The sequence below is a fragment of the Pararge aegeria genome, chromosome 13 (genome assembly GCF_905163445.1).
Source record: "Pararge aegeria chromosome 13, ilParAegt1.1, whole genome shotgun sequence".
NCBI lineage: Eukaryota > Metazoa > Arthropoda > Insecta > Lepidoptera > Nymphalidae > Pararge > Pararge aegeria.
In genome coordinates this window covers 9,530,955-9,553,745 of record NC_053192.1, presented here as the reverse complement: position 1 = coordinate 9,553,745, position 22,791 = coordinate 9,530,955, and the positions used below count along the sequence as shown (strand labels likewise).

Genomic DNA, 22,791 nt, shown 5'->3' with positions numbered 1-22,791 from the left:
GAATGAAATAACTTTAACAGTCATTCTACGTTAGCTTTACCTTTAAGTTTTAAAATGGGTTTAGGTATTACTAACACGATATGTACAAACGTCCGATATAAAAATAAAGAACATATTATTAATTTACTTATGATAGTTTTAACCAAATAAAACGGTATATTTATAGAACTTAGAGATCCCCGAAGTTTAATCTTTGAGTACTGCTTTTTGAGTAACAATGTTAGAGAAACTAATTTTATCGTTTGTTGTTGACTCTACTCTGAGGCAAATTTCCAAACTAATATTATATTGCAGACTGCAGTGTCAAGTGCAGCTTAGTCTAGACGCCAGACTGCTCCTAATGATGTTTATATTGTATCTATAGGTATTCCAAGGAAAATTAAAAGGATACCAATGTTTTGTTTCAAGCTTCTAATGGATACAGATACGGCCATCTTTATTATAAAAACAATACCCAAACATTTATTGAAAAGTGTTTTTACTTTCGTTGTTGACCGTAATCTCCAACGAACTTTTGAATCGATGTATATTGTAAACCAAGTCTAGACGGCAGATTATTGGAGTACGGGGAGACCTTTGTAGTAAATCTCTCCTCTTTTCCTTATGCCGAGAATAAAATAGAAAATGTTGCTCCGTTATACAAATTTCAATAAAATATAAATCTCAAGAATTGATAATAAGCATTTCTGAACGACTTTATGTGAGAGGTTTTTGATCGTAATAACGAAAAGTCAAGAATTTCTGCTGCAAATTTATAACATATGTAGTTAATGGTAATGAGAAGGTTCTTACTTAGGCATAAAAGAAAAGAAGAAATTTAGTTAATTAAAAATGCATTGAATCCAATAAATTCATGGGGCTAGCTTTAGTTTTCATATTTAATTATTAAATGTATACACAAGAAGGAGTACATATATTGCTAGTGGATAGGGACCGTTCAATTCCCGAGCACGCTCCGCTAAGTTTTCGGAGTTATGTGCGTTATTGATTGAAACATTTTAATTTTACGTACTCTAACAATCTGCCATTGGGCCAGCGTTGTTGACTACGGCCTATCCCCTTCTTATTCTCACAGAAATGATTATGATGATAGAGAGCAAAGGCGTAAGGTGGGTCTCCTGACTTTAAATAATTACCAAAAGTTCATGAACATATGACAAGTTTAGTTCATCACTTCAATATCATCTGATGGATAATTCAGCCATTTTTGAACCACACTAACCTGAGCAATGATGTCGCTATTTATTGACGAGACGCTTCTTTCCCAGAAGCTTTCTTAGGAAACTCATCTAAACACTGGGACAATGGTAACTAGGAGTGGTTAAATCCCCCGCTTCCTCACTTCACTGCCGTCATTATAATTCAGGCCTTGTCATCTATGCCAGATGGTTTAAGCAGTTCCTTGACCAGCTCTTGAGCGAGTTACTTCCATTTTGGCCACAGTAAAGCTCGACAATCTAACTTACGACTCTGGTCTTCTACGTCCTCCTACGTGTAAGAATATCGCACCAGGCGGTATCATAGATTCCAAACCCTTCTTCATATCGTTCTCTTCATATTTTCCATCGGTTGTGAGCTTCATTTACTCTTTGTGATTTACTTACAATTAATTACTAATCAAATGTTAACGGCTACGTTTAAATTAATTTAAACGTAACCCTTAACATTTACGCACTTATTCCTTAACGTTTTATCTACCTACTGAAAAATTTTGATTTAGTCTACAGAATACTAAAAGTAAAATGAGTTTATATATTACAACTTAAAGTTATTCCTATGCCACTGTGATATGAATTATTATTATCTCTTCTAAAATTTGTCGACTCGCCATTATTTCAATGGAAACTGTTATTTATCAAAGTCCATGCCAAGCCATTGTTGTTTTAACAAAAACTATTGATAAAGGTCCGTGACAAAGAGGAAGCGTTGTAATCCCCGGCAATTGGGATTACAGGCAAACCGAATGTAAAATGCTACAAAAGATAAGGTTCATATCACAATAGATGTAGTAACAATACTGCGGCGTCAGCTATAAGGGTTCGCAACGGTCCTATTTTTCTAGGCTACGTCCTAGTTTTAATAAACTTGATAACATTTTGAAGTGCAGTATTGTTTTTCATTGCCGCTATTAATGTTTGTATGTAAATAGATATTCAAGATAAATATGATTAATAAGGTGTAATCAACACAATATTAATACAATCATAAACTTTTCCTTTGAGAATTCTAACAACAATAACAAAAATAAAACCCGGCTATGTTGTGGGCTTCTTCTTAGACCAGGGCGGGTTTCGATCCCTCGTAGCTTCTTTTTTAAGTTAACGAATGTAGTTATCGCCATCACTACTCACTTTAACTATGTGCACATTTTGTTTGTAATGAACGCATCAAAAATATTTATATATTTGACTTTGACTAACCTCCATAGTACTAAGCCAGTTTGGATTTTATTCCAGTTCAATTTATATTTATATTGCAACAAAGAGCGAAGATGAATTGCATTTCGTTTATCCTGAAAATACAAAAGTTAGTAATATGCCGTGATAACAGTGAAAATATGAAAAGAAAACCAAGAATATTGATTTTAGTATTGCGATTAATATCAAGAATTGTCAAGTGTTTACTGGAATTTTTAAAGAGTTGCACAGTGAGATTTTTTTAATTTTACCAAAGTAAAATGGATGAATTGCATTTCGGATTTGTAACTTATAAAAATAAAAGTTCTCGATATTGTTGTGGATTGCAAAAGAGGGTTTTACATACCTCCTTACTATAATATTATAAATGCGAAAATCTGTTTGTTTATTTGTCCTCCCTTCACGTTCTAACTAAGCAACCTAAGAACTGGATTTTTGGCAGAGAGTTAATTGAACGGACGCAGAGTAAGATTAGCTATCATAAGATCCCAGGAAAACAAATATTTCTCACGGGATTTAACGCGGAAGAAGCAGGCGGACAACATCTAGTACAATTGAGGAAATATAATTTCTATGTTCGTGTCCTGTTTATAAAAATGGGAATGCCAACCCTAGCGTAAGCTGTAATGACGCATATGTTATCGATTTCTAATCATACGCCCCCGCGTCAAACGTCCGACGATTGTCGGGTCACATTTTCTAACTATTGTAACTATACATGCATACGTATCATGATTTGAACCTGCCTGCTATGGCCTAAAGGTTAACATGGGCGAACGTGGGTCGGAAGGTTAGTTAAAAATTCGTAGCTGGTACTAACCACTACGAGCCTGGAGTTAGGAAAATGACTATGTCAAACCTCGTTATTCCCTCGGCCTCAGTTAAAAACTGCGCAAATGTTGGGCTCTAAATCCTACGGGGTTGAGGTCTGCGCACCAGTGGGACATTAATATAGAACATAGTCGGTTTTTTGTGTGCGTGCGGATAATGTTTATTATGATTTGGAATTTATTACGTCAAGCGTTCCGGTACAATGCCATGTAGAAATTAATTAGAGTTATCAGTTTAATAAGACTGCCATAGGTTCCTACTCCTAACAGCTTAGCCTGCTACCATCATAGATTATTACATATCTAGGTAAATTTACAAGGTATGGCTAACTTGAAGCTGAATAAAAAATAACAAGCGTTCATATCTTTGGGGAAAACTAAATCTATGTACATATGAACACAGTATACATATATCTCATGGGAAGCGTGCGGTGACGATGACGCAAGTTTTATAATTTTTGTTCACCCAAAAAGGGCTCAACGCGCCTAAAAAAGTTGCCACAAAGCGAAATTTTTCATTTATAATATTTATCAACACTTTACTTTATGAGCCATAAAAATTATTGCGAAAGCCATTTGACACAACTTCAATCTATCCTAGCCTAGCGATGAAATAGAGGTAGGCATTAATTTAATTTTGCTTGAAGGTTGGTTGTTGAACCTTGACCAATCGATGACTACAATATTAAGTATATACTATAAATTGTAATAGAGACGGTTACATATACTTCTTGCGATTACTTCCTAGGTTTATTACAATAATTAGATTAATACTACACTTATGGAATTAAAAACAGTTCTTTTAGAGTTTGTTCATGCAGAGTTCCAGTTTTCGAGTTTCTTAAATTAAAGCAGCTAAAAAAAATTAATTCCGAATTCCCAGACTACTATTTATATTTTTAGGGTTCAAACTGCGTTTCGGAACAGAAAGGAATCCTTTTAGGATCTTTGTTGTCGGTCTGGCCGTCCGTCCGTGTCCGTGTCAAAATCCTTTTGCTTTGTAAGTGCTTTAGTTGTCAAGTATATGTTAGTTAGTCCATAATAATTACGTGTATACAACGTGTAAATGAAACCCGAAATAATACTTCACAGGCTTTAGAGGCACGTTATTTACTGTCTGAGACTTATCTGTGAAACCGAAAACCTAATAGTTTTTTAGTAAACCACTGCCATAGTTTTTACTGAAAGAAATCAGATACGTAACATCACATGCAAAATTATTTTTATTAGATACGCGACGCGTAGCGTAGGTATTATGCCCGTATCGCTCTTTTATCTTGAATAGGGTCGTCAAAAGTAAACACAATGTATTGTATGGAAAAATAAATATGATTCTTTTGACTTCACAACTTTGTTATGCATTCTTCATCCATACGAAATATACTTATGCATCCTTCAAATATATTTCGAAATTCGGTTACACGTTGTAAACATCTATACATGATAATCATCATCATATCAACCGGTAGACGTCTACTGCTGGACAGGTCATTTTTTGGCGGTTTCAAATTTCGCGGTCGTGTGCCTCGCTTATTGCCACTTCAGTTTCGCGACACGTTGGACTATATTGGCAACCTTGGATCATCAAAGGGTCTTCTTATTTCTGATTCGATCACTTAGAGATACTCCGAGTATATTATGAGGCCTACATTGACACGTCATAAAATAAATCATCACTGAGTATGTCCAGCACAAGCCCATAACAGTCCACTGCGGGATTAATGGCTTCTCTCGATGGGAGGTTTTATTCATAATCACCACGCTGATGACCCGCACCACGGAGGCGGGTTGATGGTTGCAGAAAAAGGCACTATTAAGACAGACAGGCTGCTGCGCGTTCTCTGTTATATTACCTTAGTCGTCTCGTACGACACCTGCGGGAAGACAAGGTGTGGTGACAACTGTATTCTAATCTGCCGTCACCACACGGCAAACTGAGCAGATTAAATAAGAGTGTACCGTCACGAAAATGTAGTTTAATTTGGCAAGACATACTAGACAGCCGTATAAATTCGTTTTAATTCAGAAGAAGGCAATAAAGTATGATAATATGCCATTTTTATCCGCCTAAGTACACTGCAGACATTTGCAGAGCGAAAACATTTTTGGCTGCGGTTGCAGACGACGTCTTTATTGCATGTAGAAATACATGGCCTCAGAGAAATTACTTCTCATACAGTTAATAACTACGGAACTTCTTTTATGTTATATTTGTAATGGATCGTGCTAACATAAATCTTGGCTGTTTGTTGATGTTAAATGGCTTTCTACGCCAATTTATCTATGCCAGACGTTCAATTATATTTGAGTCTCGATAAGTAAAATGTCGAAGCTCCGTTGGTGAGGTTTATTCAATTCCGTATCAGAGTTTGTGAGTTCGAATCCGAAAAAGGCACCTTTTAATTACTTATCTAAGTAATATTTTTTTATTATTGCGCCACAAAACGAATAACTTTCCTCACGGTTTTTATAAAAACGTAGTCTCCAGCTTTCTTATAAGTATAGATATGTTTTGTATAAAACATTTGACGCATAATTTGTTAAGTAGGTAATATATTTTGCTAAACTAACAATTGGCACCGCTTAGCGTTTACTTGAGAATGTCTTCAATTAGATAGCACGTGACAAGAATTGTTTGAGAATTCTGTTGGCAATTGCCTACTGAAGAAACCCTTTAGGTACTAACTCTTGTTTTGTTTGTTCAAAATGGTAATGTTTTAAATGAAAATAAGTGGGGTTTGCCCTAATTTCTAGACACTCTGAAAACTATAAATACTTTTATTTGACTTATGGTATTTTATTGTTCGTTTAAAATGTCATGCACGATAAACTGCCGGCCGGTATTGTAAATAAATAAAAAAAAAGGCTATTAAAGCAAAATTTACACGAACCTACCTATATGTAAATATTTTATTACATGTTTTTTTATTTTATTTTTTTTGTAATATATTTGCATGCCTTTACTCGGCAAATTATTGTACTTACGTTTCATTTAATACCTAGGTATAAAATATCTAAGCAGCTGGTTCTAATGTTACAAAAAATAATGATTCTGAAAATCGAAATTTTGTAAATTTTTAAATTAGATTAAAAGAGGTTTACCCTAATTCCACATAATCCCTAAACATAACACAGCTAGCTAAAATCTAGCTAGGATAGGCCAGTTCGTCAACTCATTATATGTGCAATTTTGATGAAGGAAATAAACAATATATTATTTAATCTATCATTTATTCTTTTTCATTTTTTTTTTTATTCTTAACAATGCTTAAAAATAAAATAAAAAACACGATTAAAAATTTATAAAAAAAAACATCCACCCTCCGCTTGCGGGGCTTTTGTATGCTCAAGCAACCGGCGGTCAGGGCTCCAGAGTGAGGAACCTCCAACAATACGCGCCGTTTCAAGGACTACTGCCTTCTGTATCCGACCCTTGATCCAACAACCAAGCGAAATCTTCTTAAGATGTTGGTCGAAGCTTTTCGCGAGAAGACCATTGAATGAAACGACGATCGGAACAATAACGGTCAACTCAATTCAAACGATATTATTATTATAATCTAGATATTTCCAAATTAGGTTCCCACCTACTATGTGATTTAATACGTAGTAATATTGGGAACAATACGTCAAAATCGCTTCAAACGTAGTGGTTTGGATCGGTATTTTTTAATCTGATAATATATCCATATAATCAGTGTCGCGTTAGTTCCAAACTTATCTAAATAAGAATCAGCTGAGTGAAAACAAATATCAATAATAATGTATAGCGGCATAATGCATTGTTGGTTTCTAAATAGCGGGGGCTGAGGTGCCGCTCGACGTGTCACGCGATGCAGAGCCCTGTTTCAAAACAAACGTAGACGTAGGGCGAAATGTGTACAGTCTGCGTCAATAAAACTGCGTAGGTAGGTACTTATTACAATATCGTACATTCGCATTACAATATAACTACCTTTTATTCCTTTTTTCAAGTACTACAAGATAGACATTGACTGCAATGTTACCTAATGCGTATGTGAAGATGCAGTCTTAGATGCTAACGAGCTATCTATAACCCTAATCGGTTTCTGTGCGACATCGTACAGGAACGCTAAATCGCGCCTTTGTTGGTGAGGTGGTAACTAACCACGGCCGCAGCCTCCCACCAGACCAGATCAGATAAAATTTCGAAATTAATAATCTCAAATTGCTCATGCCGGGGATCGAAGCCGGGACCTCCGTCGCTCGAACCACAACGCTTACCACAACGCCAGGAAGGTCGAGTTATAGCTATTCAAGCTGGGATACAAATCTATCTTTCCATAGCTATAATATAGCTAAAGAGTTTCTCTCTTTGTTTGAGCGCGCTTTGGAACTACCAGTCGGCTTTGAAAAATCTTTTTTTGCTGCGATTGATAGTTCTATTATTAGGGAAGGTTTGTTAGGGAGGTAGAAGCAGTGAGACGTTTTTAAATGTATAATACCGTATCTATATATTCTACTGTATTTTGTATATTTTGTGTATTTTGTAGTGCTTATCATTGTATTATTTTTATTACACGCTTTATATCAGATTAACTTGTATGTTTGTTTGTAACCGACTTCTTTGGGCGTGATTTTGACCCACTTTAAACGGTCAGATTTCTTTCAAACTTTGTAGACATATCGAGGACCGATGACAATACACTAATCTGAAAAGATTATTCCAATTTACACTATAAAAAATAAGATTTTTTTACTAATTACTACAGCGCCATCTAGACCCAAATGTAAAAACCTATGGCGTTCGCGTACTTAACAAATTCCACAGAAAACATTAAGCTACTAGATGGTAGAGGGCGTTAGCTATTACTTTTTAATGGCCTGTTTTAAATAATAATTAGAACTTGCATTTCGAGAGACTGAATAAAAAAAAAAATATTTTATCTCTTTAATGGTGGATGGGTTACCGATTAATTTTGCTCTAATAAAAAATCTATTAGATCAAGAAAAACTAAAAAAAAACGCTATTATGAATAAACTAAAAGAAAGAAATTAGTTTAGTTTTTTATACCAAGCGTGTTTTTTTAGTTTGTTTGAACTATTTAATTATTATTTGGTTTATAGTTACAGCGAATCTAAACACGCCTCCGTCTGACGTTTCAGGTGGCCAATAATAATTAGTGTATGTAATATATATTTTACATTATATGTATAAATAGAAATCTATATAAACCAAAAATCAAGGTAGGATGTTTTATCAAAATAGCGATAAGGCCTTTGTGCCCATGTATATCATCGTTTTTTCATGTTAACCTGGCTTTATATTTGTATGTGCAATAAAGACTTTTTTCATCATGAAAAAAGTCTTTATTGTTGAAAGTTCTGTTCTGCAGTGTCTTCAGTTCTGTAGTGTGAAAAAGTCATGTTCATCACACAAACATTTTACAGTTGTGGGAATCGAACCCACGGCCTTGGACTCGGAAAGCAGGGTCACTGCCCACTGCGCCAATCGGCCGCCAAGAGGTTTAACACCTACGTCTCAAATTGATGGACACAGGGCGGCATTTTGCAGGACGTGCTCTGTTTATAGGTGATGGTTTTCCACTTACCATCAAGTGGGCCATCAGCTTGGTACGTAAATTGTTACTTTAAAAAAAACAGTACCCACCGCATAAATGTTGCCTGTTTATCGGTTTTTTACCGGATATACTTCGATGAGTGTGCTCAGGAACTTCACAATCTTGTTCCTTCTTTCCCGTTCTACCACAGAACAGCGAGACACCGTGAGCGGTGGCATCCTTATCTGGTTGATATTCCATCAACACGCACGAAACGATTTTTATCCACGTTTCTGATACGTGCCGCTAAGATGTGGAACGCCCTCCCGGCAACTATGTTTCCTGCCACGTATAATTTGAGTACCTTCAAGGCTAGAGTGAATAGGCTTTTTCTAGGCAAGCGTGCTCCAACCTAGACCTCGTCATTGCTTTCTAACGGGCATGATTGTCGTCAAACGCTGGCCTATGGTTAATAAAAAAAAAAGAACCGTAATAAACGCGAATAAGAACGCGGGTAACAGCTAGGATTAGTAACTATACAATTTTTATTATAAGCTACAAGGGTCGCAGCTGTAGTCTGCATTGGATTTAATTTTGATACTTACAGTCGGAGCTAACATCGACTCACCCTAACTACTAGGCTGTAATAATACATGTCTATGCAGAATTAAAATTTACTAATGCATTTATAACCCTACAAGTCTACAACGCGAACGTAAAACGCGATTCTAAATGCAGCTAGTATGTACACCTACCTTCAGGGGTATAGACAGGGTGAGGGACTGAGGGTGGAGGTGGTTTGATTGATGACGTGGGGCGCTTTGTGCGTACTCTCCATTGTCCGGCGAACGAAACAACTGGACGTACAGAACGAGCTCTTTTATTATGATGATTATCTCGCGAGGGATTCCTGGATTAACATTTCCTGGATTCGTGCGAATATGTTCTGATATACTCAACGGTATTTACTATTCAAGACAAACAGTTCGTGCCAGTGGAGAGTTGCTTTCAACATAGCCGATTCGAGCATTAATGGAACACATATCTTGTTACTGACTTACTTACTTACCCACTTGTCTTATTTTATAAAGCACTAAATAAGTATTTTACGATATAAAAATAATTTATCTTGATGATGCCACATTTACACCGATATGTCGAGCAACCAACATTTTAATCACTACTGATTTTTTAAATAAGTCTTAATCCGTAGAATGGTTTTGAGCGATGCAAAACTGTAACTACAAAGATTTTATGTTCCTATATAGTTTTCTTTTTTTCTTTTGAACTTGGTTTAATAGCTCGTACAAATTCGATTTAGTGGTTCGTAATGTGTTTACTTTCTGGAGCTTGTTGAAACGTCATATTGTTCGCGCGAATTTATAATTGTTCAATTTCCAAACATTTGTGTACTACCATGACTATACCAGTCACTATTTCATTAGCAGAAAAGCAAATTAACGACTATTGGTTCGCTTAAACTGTTTAAATAGGTTGATGCCTACTGTAAACGTGCTGAGAGAAATAATAATAACGTGGAAAGTGGTAGGTAAATCAATAACTATGAAATCCGGTGAGTCCAAAATAAACAGCTTCTTCCACATGTGGCAGTAATTTTTTACTCAAAAGTTTTTACAAGTTAGATAATATTTTATACATTTAATAGTAAGATTCACTTCGGATAAAAATTACGAAATCTTGAATCTTAAACATAATTTAATCAAATTTCAAAAAAGAGTCCTGTGAAGAAGCTGTGAAAGCCTAAAAAGCGGCGATAGCCTAGTCAATAAGACTTCGGTCCCCGGCGTGCCTCTCTTTTAAGCCATCAAATATACCTTGCGATAACGGTGGAAAATAGATGGAAAAAATATCCATAGGAAACCTGCATGTGAGAGTTGTGCAGTGGTCTCAAAAGCGTGTGAAGTCTACCAACTTTTGTTTTCCTCCACATACCCAGCGTGGTGGACTACGACGTTACCCCATCGCATTCTGAGTGGAAATCCGTGCCCTGCAGTGGGCCAGTTATGGGTTTGGTAATGATGATGAATTACAAGAATGCCTTAAAACAGCAACAATCATCACTAATTAATAATAATAAAAAAAATCGTACTACAGACAGTGCTTTTACTGTGAGTACAATGTGCTGTTATACCTAGATATGGTTGAAAATGACGCTGGTTGCAAAAAGTATTATGATTGTTTTAACGTTATCTATGGAGGAGTTCTATCTAGCATCTCTGAAGAATAACGTCAGATATTTACCAAAATTATATGGAACACTCGAGCCATGTAAAAAGCTATGCGAATTCAGCATTGCAAAAGTTAAACAACTTTTCTTCGATAAATAAAAAGGTTTGTCTAAACATCGACCAATGAATACGTCGATAAATTGGCTCAGCGAACATTTCTAAATCATAAGGGACAAAAAAAAACGATGGAAAACTAAACAAGCACAATTATGAGCTGAAAGGCAACAACAGTATCCAAACAAATAAATGAAGTGGAACGAATTTCTCGAGGGCACATACACGACGAGCGGCAGCAAGGTATACGATGTGTCGCTCGTAGACGTGGCATGAAATAGGTTGGAAAATAACTCGGCTCCCGGCGGGCATGGCTGCGATTCAATCAAGTCTGATTCAGAATTTTGGAGTTCGTTTACCAAGTGACTATAAGCGGAGGAAAACCCAACTGAACGCAAATAAAGCAAAAACGGAGTCCGGAATGGAGTCTCTTAATCGTTTTACGCGGTACGTTTAACCTCCAGACGAGTTTTAAATCAAAATGAAAGCCTCGATCGCGTATGTTCTCGATATTAGCAGACATACACGGTTTTTTAAATAAAACTTGCACCTTCGTTTGAAACTTTGTAAGAATGATGTTTCCAAAGATAGTTTAACAATATTTTTCTCAGACGAGTCGCCTCTTGTCCGCAATACTACGGAAATTTTTAAGCATAATTTCTCAGTTTTCTCGTAGACGACCTGCCGGAAATTTTGTCAAAGTTGTATAAATTCTATTTCCTATTGAGTTATCATAAAACAAGAACTAGTTATGTTTTACTAACAAAGTAAGGAGAATCAGTAAGGATTGTATTGGAAAAGCCTATAAAAAGGTTTAGCAGTGGAAGATGATGTAAATGATGATGATGACGTGATTGATAACCAGGCGATCATAACAATAGCAGTAAACTAAATAACAGGTTGTCCAGATTTTAAGCGAACGTTTAAGCTCATCCAATAAACCCCTTCCAATGTTTTGCCTTATCTATAATCTAATCGCTTACTACGAGCGCTAGACTAAATAATTTGAAATGCAAATACCTAAATTCGTAGATCTAATATACAATGTATAAATGTCTAGATCGCAATATTGTTTCCCCTCGAATCCAACGACATCGCTCTAATTAATCTGTCTTTCATCTGTTATTTCCGAGAAATTGGTATATTGAGATTCAGTAAATCAATAATTGAATATTTAAATAAACAACACCACCAATATACCGTTAGACAAATATCTGGTAAAACAAGTACTTAAAATATAAAACTTTTGCAGGATGGTGTTATTCTTGATAGGTAATAAATCTATAGAATCGGATGTATGGAATCTGCTCGGTGCATTCTTGTGCAAGGTTTTCTGAAACATTATACTAAGCGATCTCGGTAAATAAGGATGAGTTTGAATGCGAAAATCGATTATAATTTTTGACTGACAATTACAGTTTTTATATCCATACCTCTAATCGGCCGTTATCTTTGTTCCAAAACTGAACTAGCCAAGCCGCGGCCATGCATTCTACAAGGTTTCGTTTGGATTAATCAATTGGCCTTATTCAGAATGTCTCACTTACACATGCCCATAAAAACAGTTAACACCTATGCACTAAGTAGTAAAATGCTAATTTTAGATACAAAATTTTTAAATAAGGGTGGCTGAGCTATTCACGAGTACACTCGTTTGAATAACACCAAACTGATCCACTCGTTCTGAAGTAATGACGTCGATGGCGTCAACTCATCACTCCCCTCTTTTTGCGTCAGAGTTAATATAAATATACTCATATAATGAGCAAAGAAATTTTTTATTGTTTGCGAAAATATTATTTTTATTACCACTACTATTTCAGACATGGTCTCACTCATAATAAGACATTTTATTAAAAATAGATTTTAGCATCTTACTCCTGAAAAGGATATGAAGAGATAGTCAAACTTTTCTAAATTGTCTTTATCTACCATCTATGACGATACGAGAAATTTCAATAACTGTGTGATTGTTAAAACGTCAACATTCATAGTTAAAAGTTGTTTTACCCTTAGTCTGATTGCTGGGAATACAGGAAGCGAAGAGTTTACCGCAAAAAGTTGAGACGTTCGAACCTGCAATGAAAAGAAAAAAAATGTCTACTTTTTGTAGGCTCTTGTAGCATCTATTATAAAACAGAAATAGGTGTATGTTGACTGATGATAATGAAATGAGATGTGAAAATAAAAACATAGTGAAATAAGTTAACATATTTCTCATGCTATATATAAAATACAATGAAACAAACCGATTTCAAAAGCCACTGCGACGTATGTAAAGTATGGCACTAAAATTATAATTGGTGAAAAGTGGATACATACATAAGTACGAGTGAAAGCATGCGGATTTTAAACTATATATTATACTACGTCGTGTAAAGAAGAGAATAAGTTTATAAGGATGCAGGTTCAAAACTAGAGAGCTGGAATAACTAGAAGCAAAAAAGAAAGAATATTCGCTTCTTATATATATATAGCTTCGACATTTAAACGGTTCTTAAAACTGTACACTATACTTCATATTGTTATAATCTATAATCAAGTACTCGACGACTATTAGCAACTGGGTTCATATCTAATAAAGTGTTTCTAGATTGCCAGCCGGTTCCCTCTTAGACGTGGTTCAAGTTTAATGGAGTTGAGAGATTGAGTTACATTTGACTCCACTGAACTGAATGAAACAATACTGTTTCAATACGTTATAACCGTAAAATGCTTCGAAGTTTTGTTACCGAAATATAATCTTTATTTTTAGGACGTCAAAGTATGTCAATAAACTGTTATTTTAAGACAATATTGTTTTAAGCGTGTTGGCAGTAATGTAAGTACTAGATATGCAGACCTATACAAAATCTAACAGAAAATGTAGCCAGTTTTTAATTATTCTTTAATGACGCACTCATTTACCTTCTCGACAGTTCCTAATTTGTGGGTGAGAGCTTTTTTCACGGACACTTTTTGTCTACAAAATATCTAGTATATGCCTGAATAGAAAATCAAATCTTTGTTTCAGGATTTAATTTTCTATACAGACATAAAGTAGAAAATCCTGAAATAAGGATTTGATTTTCTAGACAGACATAAACTAGATAATAGATATGCTGTCATCAAAAAGTGTACCTATATATACGAATAATGTGTTGATTATATGTTGCGTATAGGCTTTCATAAGCGATAAAATTAAAAAAATGCTTTATAACTCAAAAGTTTTAAGGATATCGTATACATGAAATATACGCAATTAATAAAATTGTTTCGAGTTAAATTAAATTTCACAGCTCAATATAACCCAGCCTGTTAACCGTTTGTCATTTAATTAGAATCACAGCCGAGGAAAACAAGCTAATAAGCTAAAAGTACTTTTATAAATGGAGGCAGCCGCTGTTGTTCATTACTCGTTCCTAGTTCATTTGATGCAAATATTCTTAGCAAATTATTCTGTCAATCTTACTTTACTCAATATAATGAGATGAGCATTGTTTCATTAATTATTTGTTTTCAGTGTTTACAAATACGTATTGGACCTTTAACTTCTTTACTTATTTTAATATACAGACCAGCTCGCATAGATTTATTATACGTATTTATATGAACGTAAACTTTTATGATTACACCAAAACATCCACTACATGGGTACTTATTTATTTATTCATAAGACACACCAGCAATTAGTCGTAATTACATTCATAAAAAAAAAAATGTGTTAGAATTACATATTATGTCCAGTGCCATTACAATAATCAATTATAGGTGCATACAGCATTATCGTTGTTATCTCCGGTCACAATTTAAAAACTTAAATAAGTATTTTACCAAAGATTATTAAAAATAATAATATAAATGTACTTGTAGTATATACAAATAATCTTGTTACATTCCCCGTTGGCTTCGAGATGTGATTCACTAATCTCTTTGGTTTGTCTGAACACGTGAAGTGTCGGTGTATAAGAGGCTTGGATAGCAAAGCGGATAATGGTACTGAGCCCATATTAAAAATAATTTTTGCCTGGTTTAAAACACATATTTTTATGTAGGCTAGTTGTAAATGGGTTCCTAGGACACCACTACTCGCTTACATTCGATTATAATTACAGTTATCGTACAAAGTAACATGATAAAGAATTTACAATAATAACTAATTGTAATGAGGTAATTCTGGCAGTATGAGCTCGTGAGTGTGAATGTTTTTGTATTATCTAGTAATCTAAAGCCCTATTAGACATTATATATTTTGATATTATGGTTGACACTGCGTATTTCAATGAAAAATTTGAACCATTTTTTCTATTCAAGTTCTTTAATTCTAAGTTAATAAAATCAGGAGCTGGTTATTCGTGGCAACCTGGTGTTGTAAGGTATTTGAATAAAAAAACAAAATATTATACAACAGCGGCCTTTATAACTGTTATAAGGCGGTAGGGGCTTACCCCTTTTTGTAAATGAAAACGTAACTTCTATATGTTGCTGTTCGCAAAACTCGAGAATTTCGTCGATAGATTATTTTTTAACAACATTGAAGTTCTTTATGTATATTTATACTAGTTTTATAATTGCAAACTGGCTCTGCTGTGGGTGATAGGCCACGGGAAGTTAGATAGTACCAACAAAGACCTACCGCCATGCGATTTAGACAAGTACCTAGTATGAACATGGTAAAGCTCGTGAAAAAAATTGGCAAATTAAAACTACCTGCCTTTTAAATTAACTGCCGAGCATTTTAAGAGGTAGGCGATTTTAATCGTCCATAAAATTAATTTAATAAGGAAAAAAATGTAATTAATGTCACTCTTGTCGCTAAGTAAATCAACTTAAAAATTTATGACGCGAGTTCCGAGTTTTTTTATATGCATATAAAATTTAATTAAGCCATTATATTCGCGAATTAATTTAGCCAGTATCATTTTATATTTATTCTAAGAAAGTACATTAAATTTTATACATAAAAATGTCACAAGAAAGGCCGCTCGCTTAGATGTAGATCAATGAACTATATACATAGGCCTTTACTATACATATAAACAGTAGGTATAGCTTGTAATTAGTAATACAATGTTTTTCTCTATCTTTTTTTTCTTTTTTATTTAAAAGAAGAAGACAAAAGATTGCGTAACTATGCATCCCCTTTACTTCGTTCAATAGTTTAGTAAAAACAAGATGTTGATACAAGAATATAAACCAAGTAATAAACCAAATAATAATCGTGTTTCTCGGCATAGTAACATTTAAAATCAATGCTGTTTCTTATAATAACTCTCATATTATTGACGATGAAGTGACAACCTGACAAACTTTGCACGTTCATTTGACGGCCGAGTGGCGCAGTGGGCAGCGACCCTGCTTTCTGAGTCCAGGGTTCGATTCCCACAACTGGAAAATGTTTGTGTGATTAACATGAATGTTTTTCAGTGTCTGGGTGTTTATCTGTATATTATAAGTATTTGTGTGTATTATATTCATAAAAAAAAAAATTCATCAGCTATCTCAGTACCCATAACAAAAGCTTCGCTTACTTTGGGGCTAGATAGCGATGTTTGTATTGTCGTAGTACATTTATTTAATTATTTATTTTATTTAATTATCTTAAAACGTACAATTGACGGTTCTGTAAAACATGTCTTAATTCCTGTACCTACTAGTTACCACGTATTGCTGTTCTCAAAGTTAGTCTATTTTATTACTTTGCAAAACTACGAGTACGACAACCCATTCTAATATTATAAAAGCGTGAGTGGAGCGGTTTGTTTGTTACCTCATCCAAAAAACAGATCTTAATAAACTCCAGGAGATAGATAAAGTATAGAATATTCATCCTGGAAAAGCTTCTAGTATAAGTTGACCGAGGGATTTAAAGAAATAGCAAATGGTACCCATCTATGACCGCTTATCCGATCGTAGTAAAATTTTGCATTCAAATAGCTTACATCCTGGAGACATCAATAGGAATCATTTCATCCTTGGAAGTTACCTTTAATTTTATCTGAAAATGTTCCTGCGGGATTTTTAAAAAAAAAGAAACGTGGCCACATCTGGTATTATAAGATGGCGAAAAGGGTTAAATGCACGTTCCATTTATCCTTTGCACGGTTGAATAAATGAAAAAAAAGTTTCAGTTCTCAGTTTGGGGCGCGCGGCCTTGCGCCGGCGCCGGTCATCGCCCGCGCCGCCCCCGGCCTCCCCCCTATAAATAAAACGACGGGACAAATGCACTCTGCAACATATATTTTTAAAGCTATGACTTACGTGGATATATTTATCTCTTTTGCCACCCTCTTTTGACGTCTTTTTGCATAAGTTTGCATTTAAAGTACGACCGACCAGCCCCGGTTTCGCATGGGTATAAATTATTAGACAAAAAAGTGAAGTTTCACGTAGATTTATTTTTGCGCGACTTAGTTGCAAATATATTTTTTTGTGCTAACTAAAAAACTCAATTAGTCTGTATTTTATATAAGTGTAAAACATCTGTGAAAAAGTATCTAAACGATAGTAATAATCGCATCATTAGCGGATAAACAAACTTTTGCGGAAAGAGAATTTTCTACATGTATAATCCATACTTTTACACTTAAAATTAAGTTAAATTAATGTTATTTACAAAATCTGAGAGTGAGAAGACGATCTAGTCAACGTGCATTTTTTTACAATTGCTAAATCGAATGCGATCGCCGAAAGAGTGCGTTCCTAACGTATATTTGGGTGGCCATATTTATTATAAGACAATAACACAATGTGTCAACGAACTACGAGCTTTGCATAAGTATATTTCTTAAGGAACCCTGCAAAATATATATATATATATATATATATATATAATAATATAAGGAGCATATTTTTTTTTATACAAACTAAAAAAACATTCTAATAGTTTACTAATAAAAGTGTACGCTACATTTATCTCAAAAAGTTATTTGGATTCGTACGTTAAAAACAATCAATTTTTTACGCTATCCATAAATTCAAATGAGCTAACAAACTTTCTTGTACCTACTAAATGTGACGTATGATACATTAAAGATATATAACAACTACTTATTATTAAACTGGTTTACCATAATGTCATTGTTCTCTAATGAACGTTCTTTATTAAAAACAAAAGCCGTAACGATGCTTTATTAATACGTATCTAATTAATTCATGGACGTCAATTATGTGTTTACAAGGAGCGTATTATCTTATGCTACACTCGTCGAAGGCGATGGCAGCGGATATATTTAGCTCCCGTTTAACATCGATATCTATTACGCATTTAAACATACGTTATTAAACGACTGTGTTAATTTATAACTCACTAGCTTGCGTCACATTGATCTCTAGACTTTAGTGTACTCTAACCATGTAACTTCTAATTTTTTCGAATTTACTATAGTCTAATAGTAGAAGTAGAGGCTGTTCTATCAGAGCTCGTCCGGTTGAGTAATAAATACCACCATGCTAGTTACTGCCGGCAAGCAGTAATGCTGTGTCAACCTTCGCGTGAGCCATCAGCTTGCTCCAATTATAAATATAAAAAATCCAAACGGATGTTATTAACGTGAACCGTGAAAGTATAGTATCTGCGAAAGAAGGACTAACAAGCTTTATTTATCATTTATAATATCACCGGGCTTGGGATAAAAATATCATGCATATTATTCCAATTCCTGAGGCAACTTTATCAAAATCGGTTCAGCCTTTTAAGCGAGTGTTATTACTAATAGCTCATTGGATAAAACGCAAAAGAACAGTATAAATTTAGGTGTAAACAAATACCACGACAATCCGCTGCTGTTTCTGCCCAAAAGAAGAACTTACACACAAACATACATCCGCATTATCTTTAGTTTGCTTGGAAACTGGCTGTGTAAAATTGACCGTAAGAAGAAAACTGCTTTTACTCCCTGCAATAAGTTACAGTTTTTTCGCTACAATAAACTAAGCTTTTAGGTGGGTCTCGGCTACTTCAAAGACTCGGCACGTGCTGTTTACCCGCATTGTACATTGGTGCGTGCGATGTAGAGGATTCAGATGATATAGTATTTTAATTGATATGTATCAATGGAATTAAATTAGTTCATAAATGAATTGATTAATAATTCATTCGTTCATTAAATTTTTGCATAGTGTCACAATTAGCGTCTACATGTACTGCGAATTATTTCAGCGTATGAAGCTTATGTTTGTGCATATGAAACTAAATTGACTAGCGATTCCTTTCTGGAAATACCGTTCTGCATTCTGGTAATAAAGAAGTTTCACGGCAAAATAACTTTTTGTAGAATTATAAGGTTTTTGTGATGGCTTTGAGGTGTCAAATTAATGTCAGGTCTTGACAAGAATAAGACCGAACTGTTAACTATAGGCACCCAACAATTTCTCCACCATTTCCTGTAATTATCTAGGGACACTCAATAACTTAAAAGTTGTTATCTTTTGGCGGAACTTTGCTTTCTCTAATAAATACAATAAATGACGTTGACATCCATCGCCTTTTAGGCAGTGGATGTTTGAAAATTTTCATCAATAGTCCTTTAGGCTAAAAAAGTAAAAGTAAAGTAAAAAAAAGTAGTCTAAAAGTGGTCATGCAATACGTACAACGTATGTCCATCATACGTTGTACGTATTGCATGACCATCATACGTTGTAACAATATTGTGGTATAAGGATATAACTGGGCACAATGTTCCTCATTCATAGTAATAGATTGGTAGCCTGAAACCACCACGCTACGCCAATGCCAATGGCGGGCCATAACTGTAAATTTTCACCTTTACTTTAAAAATTAAGAGATAAAATGTATTATTACTAAATGCGCTTTACACAATCGCACCCCATATTCGGTGGTACGATTTATTTTAATTTTAAACTAAATCCTTAACTTATATCAAAATTGTGAAAGTGTGTGTTTGTTTATTTTATCCCGGAAACAAACCCCAATAACGTTCCGCGGGGATTTTCCATCTTTTCCTTTTTTCGCGATAAAGTCGCGGTCGAGTATGTTAGAATGCATGAGAAGTTTCAAATAAAATACTCTTCTTTAAGCTCAGTACAGTCTGGCCAGACTTCCATACAATATTTTTTCTACAAGGATTTTTGCTTATGAGTTTATCTTTAACAATACGATGAGATAGAGCTTGCCTAATTGATTTTTAAAGAACAAATCAGTTGGAAGGAAATCAATTAATCTACCCATTTCCCCCAATTAACGAGGGACAGGCGCAAATTACTCAAGCATCCGCGGTATACTGGTAGTGTCCGGAACCCGGAAACAGGGTTTTCCCTTCAACAGGGCTGTGAGACGCAGATGTTTATCATTACTTTCTAACTTTTTTCTCATTGTATATTTTACTAGATAATTGAAATGTGTTTATTATTATGTACCTTTTTCGTGTTTTTAGCATTTTGTGTATATATTAATTATTTATATCATTAATATATATATTGATTAAGTTATTTATACTTTTATACGTACTTGGGTTCTCGACGCCATTGGTTGCCTGGAAGAGTTCGCTATGTACCTAGAAGGCCGCCAAATTGTATGTGATATAATTTTTTTTTTCTGTAATTTTTTATGTTATGTATTAAGTGTACTTATTCATTTTTTTATACGCCTCAAATGTATTCTTTGCGAAAATGCCTTGATAACTTTGCCTATATATGAATTAACATTATAAATATTGAGTTATATCTTTTAGCAAAAATTTAAACTCGCTACCTATATCGGTTCGTTATACACTGCCAAATGACAGATACACGAAAGGACAGGTGGACCGTGGAGGATTAGTTATTAGTTATGGGGTCCACAAATACTAGCGATGTCGCTAAAAAAGCAAATTTCTGAAACACAATAAAGATAGACGTTGGGTAGACGCAGGCGTTACTTTACACACGAATCCATAGTACAAAAGCTTCATTTCCTTAGATATTATAAGCCTTAATTTGTTTTTCGTGGATTATAGCAAATTGAGCTTGTTGTTCATCTAAATGGGTAGATTTGAAAAAAAAAAATGTTTTTACTCATTATGATAGTAGGTAACTAGGTATGTATCTACGGAATCAACTTAAACTACAAATTAATTCGTAGGCAATTAAAAGAAAAACAATTAATTACTCCATTTACAACATTTATCGCTGATGAATTTTAATAAGTTCTTGTTAGTATATCAGTGAATTTACAATGAGATAGTCTTTATTAGCGTAAATGTACTTTTAAATTATTAGCATAACTGTTTCTGCGCTGCCAATTAAAAACGATATTGTGGTATAAAGATATAATTTACGGCTTAAATAAGACAAACACGGAAGTTAACAGGGTATCAGCACTGCATAATCTTATACGCAACCACAATCACCGCAGGGTGCGTGTATCATAACATTATCCGTGCAATAAGCAAGTACATAGATACCTTCGGAGTTACGCATATGGAATGCTGAGTAAATAATGAATACCTAATTGATAAAACTGCCGCTGTACACATGTACTGAAACACGCCAACATCTATTGTTGGCGTGTTTCAGTACAGATCAAGAAGTCCTAGGATTAATCACCGGATCGGACCAAATTTAGTATTGGAGTTTCCGGTAAAAACAATTAGATACCAGTCTGGCGTTCTACAACACTCACTTCTATTAGATACGTGGCATGTTCCCAGGGGTGGGACTCTAGATTAGGCTGATGATAAATAGATCTATGATGACATTTTAAACACCCATATCGATATTTAGGAATCAGAAGGCAAGGTAAGAACAGGGATACAAGTTATAAGGTATGGTGAAAGCCCGCCCAACCGCATTATTGGTCTATATGCTTAGAGAGAGGCTTGCTTATGTCTTCTAAGAGAGAGGAGAACATTACCTAACAGTAGAACGTTATAGATCTAAATGATTACGATGATGACGATATTTTAAGGTTGTATATATTTACAAGAATGGGAACAAATTGTTAGTGTGAAGGTGGGCATCGGTGGGCTTTGAAAAAGTCTGTTTCAAAGAGGTAGGAGCAAAGGTCGGAAAGCGTATACAGTGGAATCGATCATCGCCTGTCATCGGTATACAAACGGCCATTTAATCTTTAATCAGCAGTGGAATGTTAAAAAGCTAGCAATGATGGTGATGATGATATTTTAAAGTTGTATGTATTTGCAAGAGTGGAAACAAATTGTTTGTGTGCAGGTAGGCATCGATGGGCTTTGAAAGCTTTGAAAGAGCGTTCAAAAGAGTCAGTTTCAAAGAGGTAGGAGCAAAGGTCGGAAAGCGTATACTGTGAAATCGATCGTCGCCTGTCATCGGTATTTACAAACAGCAATTTAATTGACACAGGAATTCCAAACAGTGCCGCGTAAAGGAAAGCAAGTCGCGTTATTGCCTCTGAAATTTTGGTCTTTGATGGGAAATTTACGTAGAACAAAATTCAATTTGTATAGGAATTGTTACACGATGAATTTAGGTGATTTTAAGGAAGGGTTTTTAGAGTTTTTCAATGTGTTTCAGATTTAAATTACCTATCCAAATGGCCTTCGATGTCCACCTGATCATCCGTCCGTTCGCCTGTCATTGTGTCGGTCTGTCAGCGAGCTGTATCTCATGAACCGTAATATGTAGAGAGTAGAAATTTTCATACAATTTTGTATTGGAACAAATACAAAAAGAATCGTGTTTTTTTAGTGTTTTCTGCTTGATCTTAATAACGTTAATACTATTTAGGGTTTTATGTTGCATCTTGGTAGAGAACCTGTCGCGTGTA

At 34.7% G+C, this 22,791-nt stretch overlaps 1 protein-coding gene across 2 annotated transcripts in view; it reads right to left on the bottom strand.

The window, feature by feature from the left end:
* LOC120629014 (protein alan shepard) overlaps nucleotides 1–22,791 on the bottom strand; it is a 145,605-nt gene that overhangs the window by 59,306 nt on the left and 63,508 nt on the right. The window contains exon 1 of one of the 2 annotated variants that reach the window (XM_039897737.1): nucleotides 13,083–13,146. The exons of the other annotated variant lie outside the window; for it this stretch is intronic. The gene's annotated coding sequence lies outside the window, so the exon portion shown is untranslated. Of the gene's footprint in view, nucleotides 1–13,082; nucleotides 13,147–22,791 lie in introns of those variants that run through there. 2 annotated transcript variants of the gene reach the window in all.